The sequence below is a fragment of the Pongo pygmaeus genome, chromosome 11 (genome assembly GCF_028885625.2).
Source record: "Pongo pygmaeus isolate AG05252 chromosome 11, NHGRI_mPonPyg2-v2.0_pri, whole genome shotgun sequence".
NCBI lineage: Eukaryota > Metazoa > Chordata > Mammalia > Primates > Hominidae > Pongo > Pongo pygmaeus.
In genome coordinates, this window is record NC_072384.2 from 142,775,749 (window position 1) to 142,801,166 (window position 25,418).

At 46.9% G+C, this 25,418-nt stretch overlaps 1 long non-coding RNA gene across 1 annotated transcript; it reads right to left on the minus strand.

The window, feature by feature from the left end:
* Positions 1-12,285: 12,285 nt before the first annotated feature.
* Positions 12,286-25,299, minus strand: LOC129031608 (uncharacterized). The gene is made up of 3 exons (XR_008501075.1): positions 25,080-25,299; positions 12,735-12,960; positions 12,286-12,365 (listed from the first exon to the last, which is right to left on the minus strand). It is a non-coding gene; the product is annotated as an uncharacterized LOC129031608 (long non-coding RNA).
* Between the last annotated feature and the right edge of the window lie 119 nt (positions 25,300-25,418).

Below are 25,418 nucleotides of genomic sequence, written 5' to 3' on the forward strand. Positions count from 1 at the left end.
GAATGCCTTTGGTAATACCATCATCGGTTGGGCCCAGGAGGGAGCAAAGATCTCATGGTGTTGGTTAAAGGGAGAGTGGCCCAGGGCCTGAGGTCTGAGAAGGCGCCTGTTCCTCGGCAAGGTGGAAATACCACAGACCGCAAAGCCCACCTTGGGGCACCACAGAGGAGAAGGCAGCCACGTTACCAAGAGGCTACAGAATAGCTGAGCTGGTTTAGGAGAGAGAATGAGGCTGCATTTCTGCCCTTTCCCTCTCCCCTGCCCTCGTTCTCTCTCTCTCTCTCTCTCTCTTTTTCTCTTTCTTCCTTTCATCTGGGTCTAACTGGGCTCATTTGTCTTCAGCATCCCTAGGAAACTTCATGAAACCAGTGTTATTATGGTCAATTTGCAGTTTAAAAATTCAGTGCAGAAAGGTTAAACAAATTGCTCAAGTATGCCCAGCCAACGTCTGGCAGAGTCAACGGCACTGGAATTCAGGTGTGGCTACACGTTTTGTGGTCTTTCTAATCTTTCTGATACATAGTTTTCATTTAACGAGATTTATTATAATGCATAACACAGTTTTGAAAGGTGAAGACAAAGTGAGGTGCACACTAAGGGGCAGCCTCCCCTGCAGGAGTGAGGTGTGAACGCTCCCGGGACCGGCAGGAGTGAGGTGTGAATGCTCCTGGGAACTGGCAGGAGTGAGGTGTGAATGCTCCCAGGAACCGGCAGCCAGCAGCGGGCTGGGCCTGAGGACAGAGCCTGTGATTCCTCTCGTGATTTACCAGTGCTTTCAGCTATGAACACGCATTAAATAGAGCTGTTTTCAAAACTAAATGAACAATACATTCTTTTCAGCATTTCCACCTAATAGCAATTCCTTTTTCTTTTATTCATGAATTCAATAGTCTATGCTTTTTAAAAACCGATATTCCCTGTAATGAAGCCTTGTGGTTTCACTGAGTGTCAGGTTTGGAATGCTGTAAAATACACGTAACACTCATCACATTCAAAAAGTGTAGAAATGGTAGTTCAACCATTGTGGAAGTCAGTGGGGCAATTCCTCAGGGATCTAGAACTAGAAATACCATTTGACCCAGCCATCCCATTACTGGGTATATACCCAAAGGACTATAAATCATGCTGCTATAAAGACACATGCACACGTATGTTTATTGCGGCATTATTCACAATAGCAAAGACTTGGAACCAACCCAAATGTACAACAATGATAGACTGGATTAAGAAAATGTGGCACATATACACCATGGAATACTATGCAGCCATAAAAAATGATGAGTTCATGTCCTTTGTAGGGACATGGATGAAATTGGAAATCATCATTCTCAGTAAACTATCGCAAGGACAAAAAACCAAACACCGCATGTTCTCACTCATAGACGGGAATTGAACAATGAGAACACATGGACACAGGAAGGGGAACCTGACACTCTGGGGACTGTTGTGGGGTGGGGGGAGTGGGGAGGGATAGCATTGGGAGATATACCTAATGCTAAATGGCAAGTTAATGGGTGCAGCACACCAGCATGGCACATGTATACATATGTAACTAACCTGCACGTTGTGCACATGTACCCTAAAATTTAAAGTATAATAAAACAAAAAACAAAACAAAACAAAAAAAAGGTGTAGAAATGGATTACTAAGGGGTACTCAGGAGAGTTTTGCTTGAAAGCTGAGGCAAAATCATAGTTGATGCTGGTGAAAATATTCAATTTAATAACCTTTAATGAATAATTCAGTTTTCAGGTTACATGAAAGCGACACCTTTGTTTGCATTACACATCTCTGCCCCCAGTCATGTCAATGTGTCTTTCCTGAATGCAGTTTTAGGATAAGGACAATCCTTGGAAATCCACCTTCTAGAAGGTTCCACTGTTGTGGCTTTGGGATCAGGAGAGGGGATTTGCAGGAAGGGACAATTGAGAGGGCTTCTCCCTGCTATGGAGACACAGAGGCTGTCTGTACTTCACGGGACCCCTCCTTCAGATCCAGAAGACACTGAAATGAAACTCAGGGCTTTGAACCTGGGCAGGGGCTCCCGGGGCTGGGCGGCTGCTGCCTCTCGTTGAGGGAATCCACACTCTCGAGGCAGCACCTCGCAGAGCAGGTCACCTTGACTGCCCCATGATGTCCATGAGGCTTGTTCCTGTCTTATTATGATCGAGAAGACGGCATGTGATTTTATGAACACCCCGTAAAGAAAACCTGAAAGCCGTGTTCAAAGAAATGCCGTTGAGCAAGAGGGCAGCTGTGGACCCGGCAGGTGGGGCCTGCAGTGCCTGAGGTCATGGCCAGCAGCCCTGGGAACGGCTCCGTCTCAAGGACATCTTAAGGCCAGTAGGGGCATTTGGGACGGCAGAGGCCTCACCCTGAAAGTGGTGGTTTCCACAGAGCTGGACACATCCACAGGACCGCAGAGGGGAGGGTCAGAGCTAAGAGCTGAGAGCCAAGCTGTGGTGAGTGAAGGAAGGAGCGGGCAGGGATCGCTCTCCGGGAGAGGCCTGGATCTGGGCCTGAGCAGAGCCGCTGCGGACCAGACACAAGCGGCCACGGCAGCCAAACCAGATTCCCGGATCCCGGCTGATGCCCTTGGAATCCGGGTCACAGCCTTTCTCATGCAGTTTTCATTTTGCCTGGCATGGATCGAGTTTCTTAGTCTACAAACGTACAAGGGCTCACTTCAAGGCCACAATCCATCAACACGGCCAGACAGGCTCATGCTCTCAGTCAATTTTCTTACTTTAAAAACCTATTTTACCTCAGCCTGCAGTTCCTGAGATGGATGGGTGTGAGCAGAGCTGTGAGGAGAGCAGCCCCTACTTGTGAGAAACACCTGTGCCTCACTGGGCAGACTGCAGGTGCGACCCACACAGCCTGCAGGTGGGAGGCGGGACCGCGCTGGCTCAGACGTCGGGCATGGAAAGCCATGGCTGAGGCTGACATCACTCACTCCCCCCACAGTCCTCTCAGCTGGACAGCAACACACACCCACACTCTCATGCCAGTTTGCACACACAGCCATGCTCATTACACACGCACACAGGCTGTTGCACAAGTCACACCTACTCATTCACACTCATGCACACTTACATGATAGATGCAAAATACTTGTGTTCCAGGGGAGGATGTGAGGATGCAGGGGTGAGTGCGTGGCTGTCCATCCCACCGTGAGTGTGCAGGTGTGTCTGTCTCTGCCTCCGCCCCAGGTCCTGGGGTGAGTGTGTGGCTGTCTGTCCTGCCGTGAGTGTGCAGCTGTGTCTGTCTCCGCCTCCGCCCCAGGTCTGGGGATGAGTGTGTGGCTGTCTGTCCTGCCGTGAGTGTGCAGGTGTGTCTGTCTCTGCCTCCGCCCCAGGTCCGGGGGTGAGTGTGTGGCTGTCTGTCCTGCCGTGAGTGTGCAGCTGTGTCTGTACTCCTCCACACCAGGTCCTGGGGTGAGCGTGCGGCTGCCCATCCCGCCGTGTGTGTGCAGGTGTGTCTGTCTCTCCTCTGCACTGGGTCCTCACTCTGCTGCTCCCCCATTTTGTGGCTGGGAAAATTGTGATATCTGTGATTTTTCTCATCAGTCACAGCTGGAACTTGCACAACTCTGTCTCACACCCATTCACACAGCCGTGAGGACATGGATGTGCAGCCTCGACCTCCTGCAGCACATTCATCAGGCTCCCATCGCCGCTGGGCCATTGTCGGGGCCCGGTTGCCCACCTGGCTGAAGCCTCCCCGTCATCACCCCCGTCACCGGAGCAGCCCCAACTCACAGGCTGTTGGTTGTCACCATCAAGCATACCAGAAATTTTTAAATGATTTCTCTAAGCCAGGAACAGAAAGGCAAACATTGCTCTCTCTCTCACTAATTTGTCAGATTTAAAAATTGAAACAATTGAACTCATGGATATGGGGTGGGGAAGGGTGGTTGCCAGAGGCTGGAAGGGGTAGCGGGGCCGGGGGAGGTGGGATGGTTAATGGGTGCAAAAATAGAAAAGTGAGTAAGACCTTCAGAGCATGTGTGCCTATGTCTCTATGTATATGTATACACATATGTGCAGACGTGTTTGTGTGTGTGTGTATGAATGTGTATTGTGTGTGTACATGTGTGTTATTCATGGATTGCTTTTGCTAAGCACCAGATAATGTAGTGATTCCAAAGGAGTTTCAAGCTCATCTTTATTCTTTTTTATTTTGCTGAGTAAAAAGTACAGCTGTAGGGGAACGTCCTCCTTAACTCGCTGTGCGAGACGGACGTCACACGGATGACTATAAAACGTAGCATGCATGACGTATGCAATTTATAGAAAGAAAACCAGATGGAAATAAAAGTAGAATAAAATTGGCATAAATGACCCCAAATCACACCTGAAACACACTCTGTGGCCACTGATGTCTTCGGGCGCTCTGCGTTCGGGAGGCCTGGAAAGTCCCAGCTGTGAACATCTCCGCAGCCCCGTGACTTGGTTCACTGCATTGCTCAGACATCCACACCTCCTGTTACTTTACCTTAAGCCTTGACTTATTTTTCACCTTTTAAAGTTAAGATCCATGATCAGTGAGTGCTACTCTGTGGGGAGTCATGTGTTTGAGACGGGAATTTCCACAGGCAACTGACAGAAGAGGAAGGAGTGGGTGTCCCTCCAAATGCTGGTGTCTGATGCGTCAGTGAAGGCGAAAGGGTTGACCCTGAGAGGAGAAGAATGAGCTCATTTGTGGAAGAAACGATAACTGTTGATCACAATACAGGCCTTCAGGAGCAGTGCTGAGTCCAGGGAGCATGTATTAAATGCCATTTATGTGGCAAGCACAAAGCTAAGGACTTTCCAGTCTGCGGAGAGTAAATCTCCTTCCTGCCTTGCAGGCTGACAAAGTCCAATCATTAGTGACCATTCATGCCAGGAAGGTGGAGCTGCCTCCCCAGATGCAAACAAATCCTGTGGCTTTTCCCTGGCAGCCTCGGTGGCGGGTCCTGGTGAGGAAACAGTGACAGATGGGGGTGATTCCCAGGGATCCTGCGAGAGGCCATGGTCGGAGGGCTGGAAGGAGGTGGGAAAGGGTGCTGGTTCATTCACAGCCCCAGGTGGGCTGGAGGCGTCCAGGCGGGACTGTGCCTGGGAACACAGGTACCACCCACAGGGAGCTGCTGTTCTAGAGAAGGCCATGGGCACCTCTGGGAACCCAGGAGATCCAGTGACCCACAGCTTTTATCACCTGGCTTCACAGATGGGATCTGGGACTTGGCAGTTAAACCGCTTAGTGAGGTCCCATGACTGCCAGGTGGGAGGGCTGGATTCAAATCCCAGAGGGAGGTTGCCTCCACCTTCCGCCAACGTATCCCTGACTCGCTGCCTCTCCACCCTGGAGATGGGGAGAGGGAAGAACTTCGGAGACCAGGGCGGGTGGGTGTGTCCCTTCACCCCGGGGACTGAGGCCTCCCTCCTCCCCTGTGACATGTGACCCCCAGGGCCTGCAGGTGCCCAGACAGCCCAAGCTCACGGCACCCTACAGGGAAGCCTTTGATCAGGCATGGAAATCAGGCAGAGGACACTGGGATTTTCTGAGTCGATATCCTAAATCAACCTTTAATTTCCAGAAGTGCTTTAAGGCCCATTTGAAAAGGGAAGGAAAAGGCAAAAGTTTACGGTGGGGATGGGGAGTCCCGTTGGCCACAGCCTGGCCACTGTCACCACTTCAGATGGTCACTGTGGCACTGGGACTAGTGCTTTTGAGGGACAGACACACTGGCTGGAGCTTTGGAGACTGACAACCTTGACCCCTGCCAGGCATCCTAATTATAGCCTGTAGGCGCTGGGACAATGCACTCCCAGCTCTTGTTTGTCTGTTTGTTTGTTTCGAGACAGAGTCTCACTCTGTCGCCCAGGCTGGAGTGCAGTGGTGCAATCTCACTGCAACCTCCACCTCCCGGGTTCAAGCGATTCTCCTGCCTTAGCCTGCAGAGTAGCTAGGACTGCAGGTGGGTGTCACCACACTCAGCTAATTTTTGCCTCGGCCTCCCAAAGTGCTGAGATTACAGGTGTGAGCCACCGCTCCCAGCAAAACTCCCAGCTCTAATTCCTCTTTCTCTCTGTTTTGTTCTCCTCAGTTGTTGACTCAGCAAAGATGAATCCAACCTTTTAGAGAATAAAAGTCAATGGGGTTCATTCCACCAGCCAACTGAAGCAGAGAGGGTGCGAACGAGGAACATCCCACGCAGAAAAGTGAGACCCACAGAGGACAGAGGGGCCGTAGACACCTGGGGCCGCTGAGTCTGCAGAAAGTGAATCCAGCCTGCAGGGCTGAGGCTGCTCAGATGTAGCAAAACTTGAAACGCCATTGTTGAGTTTTCTTCCCGGGGAGGATGGACCCAAGAGGCCGTTCCCCACTTGGATGGCAGCCAGCGGTTTGCACCCCAGACAGTGGCCCTGGCTGAAGGGTCATCTGTGTCCATGCACCCCACGTACAGTTAGACACACACACACACGTGACCTAATGTGAGGAGGAGAGAGGTGCAGAGCCCACAGGAGGGAGAGCTCAGCGGGAATTGATGGAGAGGAGGACTCAGCTCCCTGTGGCCCAGACCTGGCTGACCATGTGCTGGCCGCTCTCCGCCCATGCTGGGGGACACAGGCAGGTGGTATCCGCCCCACACCTGTCCAGCGGAGTCTTGCTACCAAGCATGCCCCAGGTTTACCTGCCCCATCTCAGGTGCTGCAGCAGCAACCTGTCCACCCATTGTGAGCTGCTGGAGCCCTGGTATGGGTCCTTCAGCCTCTGCACTGAAGCTTCCTCATGTCATGTCAGCAGCAGGCTGGGCGCACTGCCGTCAGGATGAAGAGCATTGCCCTGGGTGCACCTGGGCAGAGCGGAGGTGTTGGCTCCTGCTGGTCACACGCCTGTGGAGGGCCTGGCCGCCCTGTAGATGTGCCTGTGCATGTGTGGAGCATCATGAGGGTCACTGGGCAGTGCCCACTCCTAGGCACAGCCACTAAGCCTCTGCTGCTCGGTGAGGACAGCATGGATGAGGGGCTCAAACAGGGGCCTCCCAGCCAAGCCAGGCATGTGGAGGAAAGTGAGGGCTTCAGCCAGCTGTCAGGTCCCTGGCTGGTAGCACAGGAACCCTGGACCCTGCTGGTGGGCCCAGAGCAGCGATCCTGGAGCACCATGGTCAGGACACCTCTGCGCCAATAGCTTGGCTGCCGGCCACACCCCGGCCGAGGCAGCCTTCCCTCCCCCAGGCTTCGCTCACTCCAGACAGATTTCTTCCTGACTCAGGTGTCAACCTCCCCTGTCCAGAACATTGACTTTGGAAAACATAAAATTGTAAACTCTCTCTGCCTCTTCCGGGTGTAAATCTTCTTCCAGCTGCTTGCCAGTTCCACAGCCCAGGAAATGTCCTTCTTCAGGCCTGGGAGCTGCCTTGGAAAATGAGGCATTGAGAAAGAAATGGCCCAGCCCCCCCAGCCCTATGGAGGGTTAGGGGGCCAGAGGAGGGTTAGGGGGCCTCTGAGGAGGATTAGGGGGCTGGCCCCCTGCTGAGGCCTCCTGGCTCTCCCACCTGCTCGGTGGACCCTCAGGCTCCTCAGCCCTCCTGCCATGTGCTGCAGGGGAGCTGGGTGCTCTCCCTTACCGCATGGTCTTGAATAAAGCCTTTCTTGCTTGTTTAAAACCGTCTGATACAATTTTTGTCACTCCAATTACTTGTTCTCATAAGAGACCCTGCATTGAGGTGGTCGTCCACACCCTGTGGGTGGAGACGGGGTCCTGAAGCCCACCTGCATCCATCACCAGGGTGTGCACAGAGAGAGTTTCGGGGTCACCAAAGAAGCATCCACTTGACACTAAGAAATAAAGGAAGGATGAAAACAGCAACACCTACAAAATTTAAAAATAAAGGTAAATGGAATGGCACCTAAGAGTGTGATTAACGTAAACGAGAATAACAGATGTGCACACATGCACGTGTCTGCCCTCCCAGGTAGAGATGCCCCTAAATCACATCAGAACCTTCTGCAAGGCCAGAGCGGTGACAGCAAGGGACGCGGAGAATGGGGATGAAGGGAAAGGACAAAGAAACCCACCTGGAACAATGGGTTACCTTGGTGGACACAGCATCCTGTCGGGTGGGGCACTTGGGCAGTGACCCCTCCAGGTACCTAGGCAGAGAGTCACACAAGGGGCTGAGAACCCACAATATGAGAGGGTGGGTTCTCAGCTGAGCTCCAGGAGTGATTTGTGGATTAAGAGAATGGCCCCATCAGGAACCTCACCCCTGAGGTCCCCCAGCCCCCACCATGCTGCATTCCTGGGTCATTCCAGGCCTCAGCTGCTGTTGCCACCCCTGCTGCTGCAGAAACCCGGGTCCCATTTAAACCCTGATATGGTTTATCTGTTTCACCACCCAAGTCTCATCTTGAACTGTAGCTCCCACAATTCCCATGTGTTGTGGGAGGGACCTGGTGGGAGGTGATTGAATCATGCGGGCAGGTCTTTCCTGTACTGTTCTCATGATGCTCTCATGAGATCTGATGGCTTTCTAAGGGGGAGTTTCCCTGCACAAGCTCTCTTCTCTTGCCTGCCGCCATGTGAGACATGTCTTTCACCTTCCGCCAGGACTGTGAGGCCTCCCCAGTCAAGTAGAACTGTAAATCCAATAAGCCTCTTTCTTTTGTAAATTGCCCAGTCTCGGGTGTGTCTTTCTCAGCAGCATGAAAACGGACTAATACAAACTCCCTCTGGTGAGGGCCAGTTGTGGCTGCTCAGCTGCTGTGGAAACCTGGGTTCACTGCTGCAGACTCAGTGGGGTTTCCAATTCCAGTTCTGGTCTGAAAGATAAGGATTGATGGGCTTTTGATCATAGAGTTAGAAATACACACATTTGTATTAAGAAATTAGCCAAGAAGCCATCACTGTGTGTCCCATAAAAAGTAAATGCTAATTTTTTTGTGAGAGAACTGAAATCTCCGATGTGGTGTTTGGAACATGGAGCCACTTGATAGGAAGGCAAAGAAGGCCCCAAAATGCAGCCCTGATGGAAGTTCAAACATCCTGGTAGGCAACAGAGCAACAGAAATAGAAAAGGAGAAAAATAACAGAAAACCAAATGAAGGGCCTTGGAGAAGGAAACCCAGGATGGAGCAGGTGCGGCTGTTACCTAAGGATGGAGCAGGTGCGGCTGTTACCTAAGGATGGAGCAGGTAGTGGCTGTTACCTAAGGATGGAGCAGGTGTGGCTGTTACCTAAGGATGGAGCAGGTGCGGCTGTTACCTAAGGATGGAGCAGGTAGTAGTTGTTACCTAAGGATGGAGCAGGTGTGGCTGTTACCTAAGGATGGAGCAGGTAGTGGCTGTTACCTAAGAATGGAGCAGGTGTGGCTGTTACCTAAGGATGGAGCAGGTGCGGCTGTTACCTGAGGATGGAGCAGGTAGTGGCTGTTACCTAAGGATGGAGCAGGTGTGGCTGTTACCTAAGGATGGAGCAGGTGTGGCTGTTACCTAAGGATGGAGCAGGTGTGGCTGTTACCTAAGGATGGAGCAGGTAGTGGCTGTTACCTAAGGATGGAGCAGGTAGTGCTTGTTACCCATGAACTAAATGCAGCTCCACATCAGAGAAGAAAACACAGTGAATACAGCAGTGCTTGAATTGACATACTTCACATTTAGAAACATACCCTCTATAGTCACAATTTCATTTGCCAAATTAGACACACTCTACTGACACTTGTGTAGGTTTTATTGCTTTAGATGAAGGCAATCTATCATAGCATAATCGGTTTTGCCCTCCCATGGAGCTTCTCAGGACACTGTTTAATCAGACTTCCTGAAAGCTCCCCTAAAAGAGGTCTCCTCCCTCCCCAATACTGACATCTGAGAAACCCAAGCTGCTCACACAAATTCAAGATATTCATCACCTTTCCCAAATTTACAGCTCTGGCTCCTTTCACACCCTGACATGGGGCATTTTGGTCGGCAATGCCCTCCTAACCCCAGTGCCTCCTCTGATCAAATTCCACCTCATTCCTTGGCTTTCCTTTCCCATAAAATGTCATCGAAACACTCAGCTTGCCTCCTGACGGAGAGAGTGATTTTATGCAAATTTCTTTACTCATCATTAATTTTAAAGACCAACATTCATCAAGGAAGAAAAACTGTTTCTAAAAGGCACACACATCTTATATAAAACATTGCTTAATACAAGAACATCTGATTTTGTGGGAAGCATTGCTTTGAAGTAGTTTCTATATCCAGTAATTTGATGCCATTCTGTGGGACTTTAAGACAGAGAGCCTCTGTTAGCAGAACTGGGGCGGGCACACAGGGAACTGGGGTGGGCACACGGGGAACTGGAGTGGGGACACAGGGAACTGGGGTGGGCACGCAGGTTCAGAGCTGCCCACGTTTGTTCTCAGCTTGCACATCCCAGAATGCATTTTCACATCACGCTGTAACCATTACAGACGTCCTTCACAAGGCAAGGGCTGATAAACGTGCAATTCCAGGGAATCTGAAACGAACATCTGGAAAGGAGAGAAGGCAGCCTGGCCAAATGAATGTGCTCATCAGACACACTCGCCGAGGTCTCCCTCATCTGGCGACCTTGTTCCTCCTAGAAGCAGGGGCCCCTCAGAGCCGCCAGGAGTTGGGGAGGGGCCTCCATAGACATCTGGCTGGGGCTCCACTCTGAGCCTCCTCAGCCATCAGCCAAGGGGAGTGGGGATGCAGTGAGCCTGGACCTTCCTGCAGGATGCAGCACTGGGGGGTGCGGGGTCACCTGTGGCCCCCCAAGCCCAGCTGTGGAAACCTGAGTTCATCCCTCACAGGAGCTGGGCTTCCCTTGGGATCTTCTTTCCTGACACACACTCCATGTCAAGGGGTCGCTAACCCAGGACTGGCTTGGTGTCAGAAATAGCTGCAACCTTTTTTGCACCCCTTGAATATGCAAAATCAGGTAGACAGTCATCTGAACTCTCCACACCCAGCGTCACCTCCACACAGATCCCACAGGGGCCCTCAGTCCAGCCTTGTGGACAAGTCCCCAGGCTGTTATGGTGTCAGAGGCAAAATTACAACAAATCTAGTTTAAAGACTGAATTGGCTTCTATTTGTGATTCTAGACTTGGGAACACCTGGCCTTGGAAGCAGGATGGGTGCAGTGAACTGAACGATGGTGTCCCATGAACTGAGCGGGGGTGTCCCGTGAACTGAGCGATGGTGTCCTGTGAACTGAGCCATGGTGTTTCATGAACTGAGTGGGGGTGTCCCGCGAACTGAGCGGGGGTGTCCCGTGAACTGGGCGGGGATGTCCCGTGAACTGGGCGGGGGTGTCCCGCGAACTGAGCGGGGGTGTCCCGCGAACTGGGCGGGGATGTCCCGTGAACTGGGCGGGGATGTCCCGTGAACTGGGCGGGGGTGTCCCGTGAACTGGGCGGGGATGTCCCGTGAACTGCGTGGGGGTGTCCCGTGAAATGAGCAATGGTGTCCCGTGAACTGAGCGGGGGTGTCCCGTGAACTGAGTGGGGGTGTCCCGTGAACTGAGTGGGGGTGTCCCGTGAAATGAGCGGGGGTGTCCCGTGAACTGAGGGGCTCTGCAGATAGAAGAGCCTCTGGAGAGCAGGAATGAAACACAGAAGGCAGCTGGGTCGTTTCAAGGCTACTTTCCTTCAAGGGTTAAAAAATAGAGGGCTTCTGTGTTAGGTGGATTCAGGTCGATTTCAATGGCCTGAGATTTTTTGAAAACTGCCCATTTCCAACGTCAGTTTGGTGATGTGGGCCTTAGCACAGGGGACTCCATTCTGGCTTGGTCTGTTCTGCTGGGCCTAGACCAGGACACTACACAAAGGCTGGTCCAAAGTTGTTAACCAATTTTGTTTAATAACCACATTATTGCATACTATTGAGATTAATTTGGTATTAATTTGCAGTAGTTTGCTTTAAGATAAGATTTTAATTACATTCTCCAGAACAACCACTAAGCAAGTAAATTAAAAAGAAGTAAAAGAAACATCAAAATAATTAAAATTGTATAAATGAAATATCTATTTAACATAAAAGTAGGCAGTAAAAAAGAGTAAAGAAACAAAACAGATACAAGCCATAGAGAAAACAACCGGTAAAACAGTGGACGCAAATCCCACCTTTTCAGTGATCACATTCAGTGGAATCACGGCCAGAAAGCAAAGGGCGGCAGAACAGGAAGCAGCGCAGCCCAGAGATGGGCTTCCCACAGCAGACACGCCGGAGCAGCGATGGGCTTCCTAGAGCAGATAGAGACGCCAGGGCGGCGATGGGCTTCCCACAGCAGAGGCGCGTCAGAGTCCAACGGGGAAAGGTGGAAAGAGACGAACTGTGTAAACAATAATCAAAAGGGACATCAGGTGGCTGAATGCAGACAAAATAGACTTTAAGACAAAAGTCGTTGTTTGAGACACCAAAAGGACATTTTATAAAAACAAAAAGGTCAATCTCTCCCAAGACGTAACAAATATGGACACACATCACCCAACACCGGAGCCCAAAATATGCAAAGTAAAAACGGACAGAATTAAAGGGAGAAATATATGGACACTCATCACCCAACACCGGAGCCCCAAAATACACAAAGTAAAAACCGACAGAATTAAAGGGAGAAATATATGGACACACATCACCTAACACCAGAGCCCCAAAATACACAACGTAAAAAATGACAGAATTAAAGGGAGAAATAGACAATCTGACAGTGAACGTTGGTGACTTCACTGGTCCCACCTTGAATGAGTGATGGAGCCACTAGGTAGAAGATCAACAGACAGGAACAAACCCCGTGAACCAACCAGTGGATCCAGCAGATGAGCCTCTGCCAAACGGTCCACGCACAGCCGCAGCCACGTTCCTCTCGAGAGGAGAGTGAGCCATTCTCCAGGGTGGACCACACACCAGAGCCTGAAGAAGCCTCAGGAAATGGAGAAGGACTGAGATGCGAAAGTTATGCTCCCTGAACAAAACGGAATGATAGGAGGAATCAATACCAGGAAGGAACTTGGGAAATTCAAAAACAGGTGAAACCATGCAAATAACCAAAAAATTCAAGAATACAATTTAACAAAATTATAAAATAACTGAATACTAATTAAAAGGCAAACACAAGATACTAAAATTTATGGGAAATAGTACTTAGGAGAACATTTAAAGGTAAAAATGCCTGTATTAAAAAATAAATATTTCAAGTCAATAACGTAATCTTCAATCTTAAGAAATGAGAAGAAGAATAAACACAACCCATGTGCAGCAGACACAAGGAAGAAAATAAAGATACCATGGGGGGTAAATTAAATAGAGAATTAAACAACAGTAGCAACAATTCTTGAAACCAAAAGTTAGTTTTTGAAAACCGCAGCAAATTTAACAAACCTTTAGATAGGCTGACCGAGGAATAATAAAGATTAAAATTACTAAAATCAGCAATGAAATAAAGGGCATTACTCCTGACCTTAGGAAATGAGAAGGATTATAAGCAAATATAATAGATAATTGTATGCTAAAAATTAGATAACCTAAAAGAAGTTGACAAATTTCTGGGAAATCTCCAAAAGAAATAGAAAATCTAAATAGACCAATAACAGTAAAGAGATTGGATTAGTAATCAATAAATTTTCCACAAAGCAAAGGCCAGCCCCAGATAGCTTCATGCATGAATTCTACTAAATATTTAAAGAAGAATTAATACCAATCACTCAAAACATGTCAAAAGGCCAAAACCAAAACAGAAGAAGAGAGAATATTCTCAACTCATTCATTCCATAGTCCCAGGATTACCCTGGTACCAAAACTGCACAGAGAACTCACAAGATAATAATCGATATCCCTTATAAACAGAGATACAAATATTGGCAAAAATATTAGCAAATTGAATCCAGCAATATATAAGAAGGAATTATACACCATGAATGATTGGGATTAACTTCAGGAATGCACAGTTGATTTAACATAAGGAAACAAATGAAAGCAATACACTGTATTAAAAGAATAAAAAAAACCATAATAATCTCGAAAGATGCAAAAAATTCATTTGACAAAATCCAACATCTTTTGAAGAGTAAAAGATGAACGAGCTAAACATAGAAGGAAACTTCCTCAATCTGATAAAATCCTTCTAAGAAAAGCCCACAGCACACTTAAATTTGAAAGACCAAATGTTTTCCTCTTAAGATCAGGAACAATACAAGGACGTTCACACTCTTGACTTCTATTTAACATTGTCATCGATGTTCCTGTTAGGCAATTAGGCAAGGCAATGAAATGAAAGTCATCTGGATTGGAAGAAAGAAGTCAAACTCTTGCGATAGTTTGCTGAGAATGATGGTTTCCAGCTTCATCCATGTCCCTGCAAAGGACATGAACTCATCATTTTTTATGGCTGCATAGTATTCCATGGTGTGTATGTGCCACATTTTCTTAATCCAGTCTATCGCTGTTGGATATTTGGGTTGGTTCCAAGTCTTTGCTATTGTGAATAGTGCCACAATAAACATACGTGTGCACGTGTCTTTATAGCATTAGGAGATATACCTAATGCTAAATGACGAGTTAATGGGTGCAGCACAGCAACATGGCACATGTATACATATGTAACAAGCCTGCAGGTTGTGCACATGTACCCTAAAACTTAAAGTATAATTAAAAAAAAAAAAGAAGTCAAACTCTATTATGGATGACATGAACTTGTATATGGAAATCTCTAGAAACACACACACACAATTTTAATGAATAAATGACTTCAGAAATGTTTCTGGGTACATGAACAATATACAAAAATCAATTGTAGATGTATATGCTAGCAATAAAAAATTCAAAAATGAAATTAAAGCAATTTCATTTACAATAGCATCGATGAATAAAATAGGAAGAAATATAACAAAAAAGTTATGACTTGTTACTGTAAACTACAAAACACTGTTTAAAAAATTAGATAAATAGAATGATATTTTATGCTTACGGATTGGAAAACTTAACATTGTTAAGGTCAAATTGATCTGCAGATTCAACAAAATCCCTTTCAAAAATTTCAACTCAGCTACTTTACTTCTAGAAATTGACTAGTTAATCCTAAAATTCATATGGAAATATAAGGAGCTACAAACACCAAAAACAATCTTAAAGAAAATTTTAAACAAAGTTGTTGGATTCGTGCTTCATGATTTCAAAGTGGCATGGCCAAGCTAAAGAAGTAAAAACAGTATGACAGAGGCATAAAGATAGATACATACATCAATGAAATTGAACTGAAAGTCTAGAAATAAGCCCTTATATTTATGGCCAATTGATTTTTGACAAGTGTGCCAATGGAATTCAAGGAGGAAAGAATGGTCTTTACAACAAATGGTACTAGGACAACTAGATATCCACCTGCAAAAGAATGTAATTTGAGTTCTACTTCACACCAAATACAATTTTAATTCAAAATGAATCATAGGTCTAAAAGTAAGGTTAAAACTATAAAACTTTTAGCAGAAAACATAGGAGTACATTCTGTGTGACCCTGGATTTGGCGATGATTTATTAGACCTGACACCAAAAGCACAAGCAACAAAAGACACATCAGATAATTTGGACTTTATCACAATTTCGTAAATATTCAAAATAAATTTAAAGATTATTTTGCAGTTTCAAAAGACACCCTCAAGTATGTGTAAAGACAACACACAGAATGGGAGAAAATATTTGCAAATCACAAATCTGATAAAGCACTGGTATAAAAAATATATAAACAATGCTAATAACCAACGATAAAAAGAAATACAAGCAAATTAAATGAACAAAAACTAGATAGTTCTCCTAAAAAGATATACAAATGACCCATAAGCCTTTGAAAATGCTCAAAATTATTAGTCATTAGGGAAATGCAAATTAAACCACAATAAAAGATCACTTCACAACAACTGCGTTGACACGAGAGAGAGAGAGAGAGAGAGAGAGGTGAAAATATCAGAAGCTTCAATCATTGGTAATGGAATTGGAAAATGCAGCCACTTTGGAAAACAGTTTGGCAGATCCTCAAAACTGCAACAGAGTTACCATATAATTCAGCTATTTCATTCCTGAATGTATACTCAGGAGAACTGTGGTAATATTCACACACAAAAGCTGGTACACAAATGTTCATAGCAACATTTGGTATTGATCATAATACCAAAAAAAGGAAACACATCAAATGTTCAACAACTGATAAATGGAGAACCAAAATGTGGTATATTCATACAACAGATTATTATCACCAATAAAAAGAAATGAAAAAATGTTGTAAAATAGTTGCACCATCAAAACATCACTTTAAATGAAATAAACCAAAGATTCTATTTACATGAAATGTTAAGATTCCATTTGCATGAAATGTCTGTAATCAGCAAATCCACAGAGGCAGAAAGTAGATTTGTGGTCGCCAGGGCTTGGGGGAGAGGGAGGAAGGGGAGTGACTGCTATTGAGTCCAAGGTTCATTTTAGGATGATTTAAATGTTGTAAAATTATATAGCAGTGATGGTTGGACATCTCTATGAATACACTAAAAATGTTGAAGTGTATACTTGAAAGTGATGATGATTGTGGTCTGTGAATTACATCTTAACGAGCCTATAATTTAACAGAAATTTGCCGGTAGTCACTATTATTAGAATCATAACATAGAGAAGAACAATGAATAAGCTTCAAGAAACTGCATTATGAATATGAATCCGGAACAAAGAATGAACAACGAGAACACATGGACACAGGAAGGGGAACATCACACACCGGGGACTGTTGTGGGGTGGGGGGAGGGGGGAGGGATAGCATTAGCAGATATACCTAATGCTAAATGACGAGTTATTGGGTGCAGCATACCAGCATGGCACATGTATACATATGCAACAAACCTGCACGTTGTGCACATGTACCCTAAAACTTAAAGTATAATCATAATAAAATTAAAAAAAAAAGAATGAAATACAGAGCCTGCAGCCTGAATTCTAAGCTCCATTATATTTTGGCAGCCAATGACAGATACTGAACATCCAGTGGTGATTCTCCACCGTGTCTTTTCTGGACTCAAGGGCAGCCAATGAACATTGGGTGGCTATTCTGAACATCGGGTGGCGATTCTCTGCCGTGTCTCTTCTGGACGCAAGGGTGTGATGGGGATTTGCCGGGAACTTGTGCTTCCTCCATGGAAGGAGGGGCTGGTCATTTACAGACTGGTTGGGGCAGTGCCTGACACTCAGGGGCCTGGGGCAGTAGGGAGGGTCAGATTATGACATTTTAGGGAGTTTGGTATTGACTTGAGGTGAGAGAGGTCACCGAGGACTGCAATGGTCACTCTTGTATGTGAACAAAGTGACTGCTGCCAAGGTGTAGGACTGATGGAGGGAGACCCTCAGTGTGGAGAGCATTGCCCCAGACGCCTTGCAGCGTCACAGATGGGCACTGCTGCAGTCGCAAAGGGGTACCCACCACTGGCAGGGGCAGGAGAGGGCAAAGCAGGCAGCATCCAGGGCTCTTGTGAGCAGGAGAAAAGGAGAATTGAAAGGTGGCCACTGGGATTCTAGCCTGGGTGACTCCAAAACTGGGGGCGTGGTTAACTAAGATCTGGAATTGGAGGCAAGAACCACATTTAAACATAAATGATCTTTTTAAATATAGGGATGATGATGATAGTGTATGTCCGTTTTGATGCATGTCACATTAAAATCTGGGGGTCTGTGAGCCATGAAGCTGACAATTTCCAATAAGCATAAAGTGTGTTTCCTTAGCTGAGAAAATTATTTACAATAAAGGGAATGCTAATGTATGCTTCATTGCTATGTGCAAGGAAGCTGAAGTTACTGATACATAATATCTCCCAAGGAGAACTGTGGCTTCAGTGGAGCCCAGAGATGTATCCTTGGGAAACCAGCATATTTAGATAGAGCTTAAGAAACAGGTGCCCCTGAAAACACAACCTGAGCCCACTTGGAGACATGAGCAGCCTTTGACTATTTGGAGGCCCAAATAGACCTCCAGCAGCAGGGATGGGATGGGGCCCTCTGTGGAGCTTTGAGGGACAGACGTGGGCCACAGAGTGTAGCTGGCTCTGTCAAGACAGGAGGCGTTTGGAGAAAATCAAGGACAAAGTGGACAGAGGGACGGAGACACAGAGAGACAGACATACAGACACACAGACAAGATAGAAAGACAGGGGACAGAAGGACAGGGGACAGGGGACAGAGGGGCTGGTTCTTCTCCCAACTCTTTGTTCCCTCTTCTTCTTTTGCAATGAGCTAAGCCATCCTCTTAAACTATAAAATAGTTGTCACGCACCCTGCAAAACTTTTGTTCCTTAAGTTACGTTAGGGTGTAACTTTCTCACATCTCAGTCTTTCCAAAGAATATTTACTCTCCTTAGAAATTTATTACAAGTCCTTTTTGTAGAGACTATTCCCCAGTTGAAAAAGTATTGCTGAAAAATTATATGCTGTCATTGACTTATGACTGATCAATTGATGTCATTTGACAATTATAATTCATACTGTATTGCCACTTACAGCTAAGTGTAGTTATTTACTTAGCACTAAACTGTTTTGAAGGTTACTTAGAGCAGTACCAATTGATTGTATGGGATGGTATAATGGCATTCGATGGCATAAAATACTACATGCCTTTATCATCCTTGTTATATTTTATTACAACACTTAATTTTCCATTGAAATATGTATGATAGCAATTTTGCTGCATAAAGAGAATTTTATATTTTAATAGTATCACTTTCCCTTGAGAGATAATGTAATGCCTTTGAAGGCGGCAGGAGCCCTGCACGATGGCTGTACATGTGGAGGCAGCGGGTAAAGCCTCAGTCCTGTCATCTGCTCCGTAAACAGGCACTGGATGGGCTGGAGCACATACGAAGCTTCTCTGCAAACTTTGGCTTCCCACTTGGATTTTCAGCAGCACATGGCCGTTGTTAATGAGATGCTAAATGTTCTACCCTCAGAGCTGCGCCCCTCGATGACATAGAAGGAATAGAAAGTAAGGTTTGATTGAATGGCATTTAGTTATCCGTGCTCGCCATGTTTAAACACCTCAGGCAGGGGTGGAGGGGGTTCCCTCTTCCTTTTTACACTTTGACTTTTTGACTTGGACACTTGATGTGGCTCTGTGACAGTCCTGAGTGGCTTCATTCCTGGTGACTCCCTGTGGACGTGCTCCTGCCAGGCTCACCTCAGAGGAAGGAGAGGTCACTGAGGTGTGCAGTCACTAGAGCTGTGGATGACTTTAGCCCCCAGGGCCCAGAGTACATGTTTGCCAAAATGTGGAGGCAACATGCATGGCCCTGAACACCAACTGAGAGTAAGACAGAGACCAAGAACAACCAGCAGGAGTTTGACCTCTGGATCGAGCCATGCCTGAAGCCTCCCCTTTTTGAACTGTCCAGTTAATGAGAGTTCATTTTGTCCCTTTTTTGCGTAAGTGCGTTTTGGCTGATTTCCCTCACTTGTAACTAAAGCTTTTTGATGCAGAGATGGTACTGGATGTGGGTCTGTTCACGTCACAAGCTTCAAAGGGGCAATGAGCAGAGGTAAGTGTCTCCTGGCTGGAGAGGGTTGAAGCTTTGTCATGAGGTAGGAAGACTCCTGCCAGACCTCACCTGGCAGGTGATAGCCCGCGGGGATCCCGACAGCTATGCATTCCCAGAGAAAGGGCAGCTCAGGGGAGTTTGTGGTTTGGAGAGAAATGGTGTGTCCAGCTGATGTCAGAGGAGACAAGGATGAGCTCCAGCCCCAGTTAGGTTCCGGGAGTGCACAGCCCACACTCCTGGGTGTGAGCAGGACGGGAGCCTGGAGCTAGGGCCAGCATTCACCCACAGTTAGGCTCCGGCAGCGCATGGCCCACACTCCTGGGTGTGAGCAGGACGGGAACCTGGAGCCAGGGGTCCTTCCAGTCCATGACAAGGAGGCTGGGCTTGCTCTGAACAGAGCCAGAGGCCAGACTGGCTTGAATGGGGGAAGAGGAGCAGCAGCCGGAGAAGTGTGGAGGTTGGGCGGGGTCGGAGGGCTTCCAAAGGGCTGACGGCATCTCTTAGAAAACAAGCGGGAACAACGTGGGACCCACTAGGAGCAGGTGTTTGTCCCGGCCTTGGAAGTGGTGCTGGGACCCTTACTCAGGTCAGCAGGCCCGGGATGCCGTGGCCGCCATGACTCCTGACTCAGAGCTGGATGAGGTTCTACTGTTCCAGGGTAGGATCGGTCCCTCCAACCATTTGTGCAGAGCCAGGGGCCTGCGAGACCCAGAAGAAAGCTGTGCCCTTGCTCCTGGTGGCTTGTCCCAAGTGGGCCGCTCTGGGCCTGGTCGCCCAAGGGCTTTGCAGCTGACATCCTTCTCTCCATGGCGCCCTGGGACCTGCCCTGCTCAGCACCATTCCCTAGGTAACGGGGGGACCTGGGGTACTGCTGCCAGGAGCAGGCGGAGGAGCAAGCCCCCTCTTCCCAGGCTCCACCCTTTAGGCCTTGACTGGGGATGGTGCTCCCCATTGTGGCCTTTGTCTCCTCAGCCTGGGGAGCAGGGCCTCTCTCCGGATGGCCGAAGCGTGTCCCTCAGAACTAAGCTCTAGCCAGGCAGACCTCTGTCCTCATGTCTGTTTATGAACCTGTATTGGGACCCGGGAAGTTAAGAATTCATTCAAGCATTCAAAATAAAAACGGTAAAAACATTTCCTAAACTTAAGAAACTGCACATTTTCTGGAACGCACAGTTAGGACGGGTTTATGAAGGGCAATGTAAAGTGTGTTGCAAAGCCCCCAAAACCTAAAAAGGACCCAGAAAGTATTGACTGCATCCTCCCGGATATAATCTATGTGCGTTGCAAGCGCTAACACCGCCTGGCCAGCGAGAATGGCTGCTCGCACATCCTGTGGGCTTTATGGAGATTTATTCTCACAGAAAAGACCCACATACCTAAGAACACATATCACCAGCAGAGTTAATCACCTGTTGGACACACAATGCTGCCGCACACCCCAGATCTGGAGCCGCCTCCAGGTCTGCAGAGCCTGGCGGGGTCAGAGGCATCCATCTCTTCAAATGACGCTTTCTCATAATTCAACAGCCTTCAGCCTATGAACAATAATTTAGTTTTTGTAAAGAATAAAAAACACACCTTTTTATAAATTTGTTGAAAGGTAAAGTTCATTTTTTTTCCCATTCCCCTTTTCTTTCCATCTCTTCTTGATTGTTATTTTTTGAGGTTACTTTAATCCAGGATTAAATACGGTAATTAGAAAATAACATGCATTAAATCTTACAGTATATTAGAGAAAATAGTCAAAATTAATAAAAGCAGAAAGAGTCCTCTTTTGTAAAGAAAAAAATGAAGAAACTAATAGTCTAGAAATATGCGTATGCATTTAGTGCATAAAATGGAAAATGGAGGGTAATTCCATGCAAGCTGGACAGCTGTATTTGAATAAGTTAAGTAATGAAAAAGGGCCAACCTATCTTATTTTATTTTATTTTATTTTTAGGTGAGGATTCAGGGGGACTGGAGGGCCGTGGGCACCTGTGTCTTCCAGAGGCAACCCCGGAATGAGTTTGTTTCCATTTCTTAAAGCTGCCGGCTTAGCTAATCGCACAGTCTGAAAGATGCCTGAAGGCAGTTAAACAGTCCTCAACCATTCAGCCGTAATTCACCCAGTTAGGGGACAGGTCCGACCTGAAGGACCTGGAGAGGCTGTCACAGTCATCACATCTTCTTTTTGGCCAGTTGAGAGCTGGCTCCGACTCGGAGGCGTGGGGGGCCCTGCACAGACCCAGGGGAGCTGCTTGGATGGAGCCCACCTCAGAGGTCTGGGACGTCGCCTCAGACTCGCCTTTCAACGGAACATGCTAGGCTGACAGGCTTGTGGTTTGCCTGACTTTGAATTGGGTCTGTTTGGCATATTTGCTTAGAGACCTAGTCTTGAAGAGTTCGATGGTTTGGCTTCAGAAATTGTTTTAGAATATTTTCGAATAGGACAGAATGATCAGGGGATAAATGCTGGATAGGAAACACTACCATGTAAACGTGGAATCTTTTAAAGAGCTAAAATATTAAAGTACTGAAACAATATGAAGATGTTTGATTTACTTATTTTCACACATACAAGATGTGTGTGTATTTGTGAGTATATGTGTATCTGTGTGCATTCCTGTGTGTGTGCACCTGGGTGTGCACACCTGTGTACCTCTAAGCACCGTTCTAGCTGTGGAGAAACAGCAGTGAACAATAGGCTTGCCCTCCTAAAGGGAGAGAGAAATAGGAGAAACAGGTAAGGAGCCTGGTACGGGTTGAGTGATAAATGCTGTGGAGAGTGAAGCAGAGGGGCTGGGGTCCTGGAACCCCAGGCAGGGTCCACACTGAAGTGTTAAATTTAGGGGATCGGGAGGGTTATTTTGGTCAAATAGGAGGGGAACCTGCAGGAGCTACTGTGCTCTGGACGAGGAGTGAGGCTGGCAGGCCTGGCCGGGGAATCCAGCTCTGTGGACCTGAAGCTTCCGTGACTGTGGTGCTCATTTAGGGATGACCTTACAGCCCCAAAGGTGGAGGTGAGTGCAAGACCAGGTTGAGCAAGGCCCCATCGGCCACGAGGCTTCCTAGAGAGCAGGGGGACTGGAGGACACAGGAGCACGAGGGCAGGAGCCCTGAGAACAAGGGGCCATGCTGGCGGGCGAAGATGCGGCTGATTGTCTGGGAAGGGGAGGCCAGTGCTGGGTGAGGGCGTGAACCTGCGTGCCCTTACATTTTGTGGTAGCCATATTTACAAAAATGAAACAGTAACCGGTAAAATTCCTGCTGCTGATGTATTTTACTGAACTCAGTATATCAGAACAACTATCCATTCACCCTGAAATCAATATGACACATCTTTGGACATTTGAGACTATGCCACATACTAAGTCTCTAAAATCCAACTTGAATTTTACATCTGTAGCCCCCCCACCATTCAATCCAGGGCAGCATTGCAGTGCCGTGGCCCCGAGTCCACACTGCAGCGCTGCAGCCCCTGCCCACTTTGCAGTGCTGGGGCCAGTGGCCCCCAGGAGCCCAGGAGTCCTGGCAGGAGGAACTGGAGGCACCAAAAGGAAATGCCTTCTTCAGTAGGGGAGTGTCCCCCACCCCACTGCTCTGGGAACAGCTGCAGGCAGGTTCCCTCTCTCCAAGCACTCTCAGACAGTGCTGTGATGAGGCCCTTGTCATGGGTATTTGTGGGGACTCTGTGTCTTCTAGGAAAGGCTCCCGGGTCGTGGTCTCCCTGACAAGTGTCCTGCACTGTGCAGGTTGCTCTCCTGATCCTCAAATGTGCCCTGGAGCTTCCCCTGGACCTGGACACCCCAGCACGTGGGTGAGCCGATGTCCAGTGCAGGCCACGCACGAAATGCATCCACAGTGGGAGCCAGTGGTCACCCTGGTCAGGGCCAGCCTGCAGTCACCCCTGCCTGGCAAATAAGACATGGAAGTCGGGAGGGCTGGTCCCCTACTCCTGGTCATGTCATGCGACATTCTGGAACTGAGGATCCATGTCTAGAAGTAGTGCCTGCTGGTGTCCCTGTGAGCTTGGGGGCCCATCTTCCAGTCCAGTCCTTGGTTCCTGCATAATCATTATGATACTGCCTTTCTTCTTCATAATTTTATAGAAGCTGACTTTATTTTCATTTCTCTGGTATATTTTTTAAAAACAAAAAGCAAAGTAGAAAGAATAATGTAAGACAAATACCATTTGTTTTCTACCTGATAATATTCTGTAATAATTGTAACTCTCTTTTAACAAAATAAAAAACATGAACTGTTGCAGGCAAACCCCTCTGTCACCCTCCACTGTCTTTGCTATTTCTGATCTTTGCCAGAATTGTCTTTTAAAATTTTATTAGTGGTGAAATATGACAGTTTCCCACCTAAGATCGGAAGCAGCAGAGGGCTGCCTGCGCTCACCAGAGCCATTCATGATGGTGCCAGGAATCCTAGTTGGCTTACTCAGACAAGCAAAAAACACATCATGTTTGGAAAGAAAAGAGTGAAGTTATCATTACTCACAGAGGGCATCATCATCTGTAGAAAATTCTGCATAACATGTAAACCAAAAATAAATTCTAAGCCCCCCAACAATCTAAACAGACCCCTCCCCTCGGCCAAGGGCATTCCAGAGTTAACCTGAAAAAATAGCTCAGCCCATGATGGGAATGGGGTCAGACGAGCTTCGTTATTCCCTCTCCCATTTGAAATTCAGGAAAAGCTGACCAGCATTAATATCAACACAGATCTCTTAAGTCTGAGAAGAAACATTTACAGTCTATACCTGGAGGCTTCATTTGCATGACAAAACCTTGGTCTCTACAATCCCCTATCATAACCCAGACACTCCCTTTTATTGATAATAACCAATTGCCAATCAGAAAATCTTTAAATCTTAAATGACCTGGAAGTCCCCCACTTAGAGTCGTCCCGCCCTTCGAGATGAAACCAACATACATCTTACATGTGTTTGATTGATGCCTCATGTCTCCCTAAAAGGTAGAAAACCGAGCTGCCCCCGACCACCTGGGGCACATGTTCTCGGCATCTCCTGAGGCTGCATCACAGGACATTGGCCACTCTCTTTTGGCTCAGAATAAATCTCTTCAAATACTTTACAGAGTTTGACTCTTTTCATTGACATAAAAAAATGACTAGAACTAAGAGTGAAGTTACCAAGGCTGAGGATACACAGAACAACTGTTTCTATAAACTTGCAATGAACAATTGGGAATTTACATTTAAATATCATTTATAAAGTCATCAAAATATGGAACATTTTGAGAAATATTTGACAAATAAATATTTTTAAGACTTGTAAAATGAAAACTAGAAAATATTGCTAAGATAAGTTTTAAAAGACCTAAATAAACAGAGAGGAAAAACCATGTTCATGGACCAGATGACTGGATATTTGGATGGTGTCTCTCTCCTTAAATTAATCTATTCAAAGCAATCCCAATCAAATCTCAGTAGGTTTTTTGTAGTAATTAACATTAATTTTCAGCTGCTTCTTAAATTCATAGAAAATAGCCAATAGGCTGAACAAAACTGGAAGGCTTACCTCATCTGATTTCAAGACGTCCTCTAAAGCAACCGCATTTGGTACTGCAGTATTGGCCTCAGATAGACAGATCAAAGAGACAGAACAGAGCTCAGAAACAGGCCCATAGGTCCCATAGGTGTAGAGCTGACTTTTCAGCTGGGATGCCAGTGACTCTTGAGAGCGTGCATGTGTGTGTTTTGTTTTTGCTCCTGGGATATTTCTTTTATTTCCTCTAAGCCTGGAAATAAAAAATACAATCAGGATCTAGTTAATCTATAGCAGGAAGTTTCTTAGAATATCTGGTCTAAAGGTGCAGAAAATCTGCATGGTTACTCATTCCTGAGTGTCTGCAGGGCT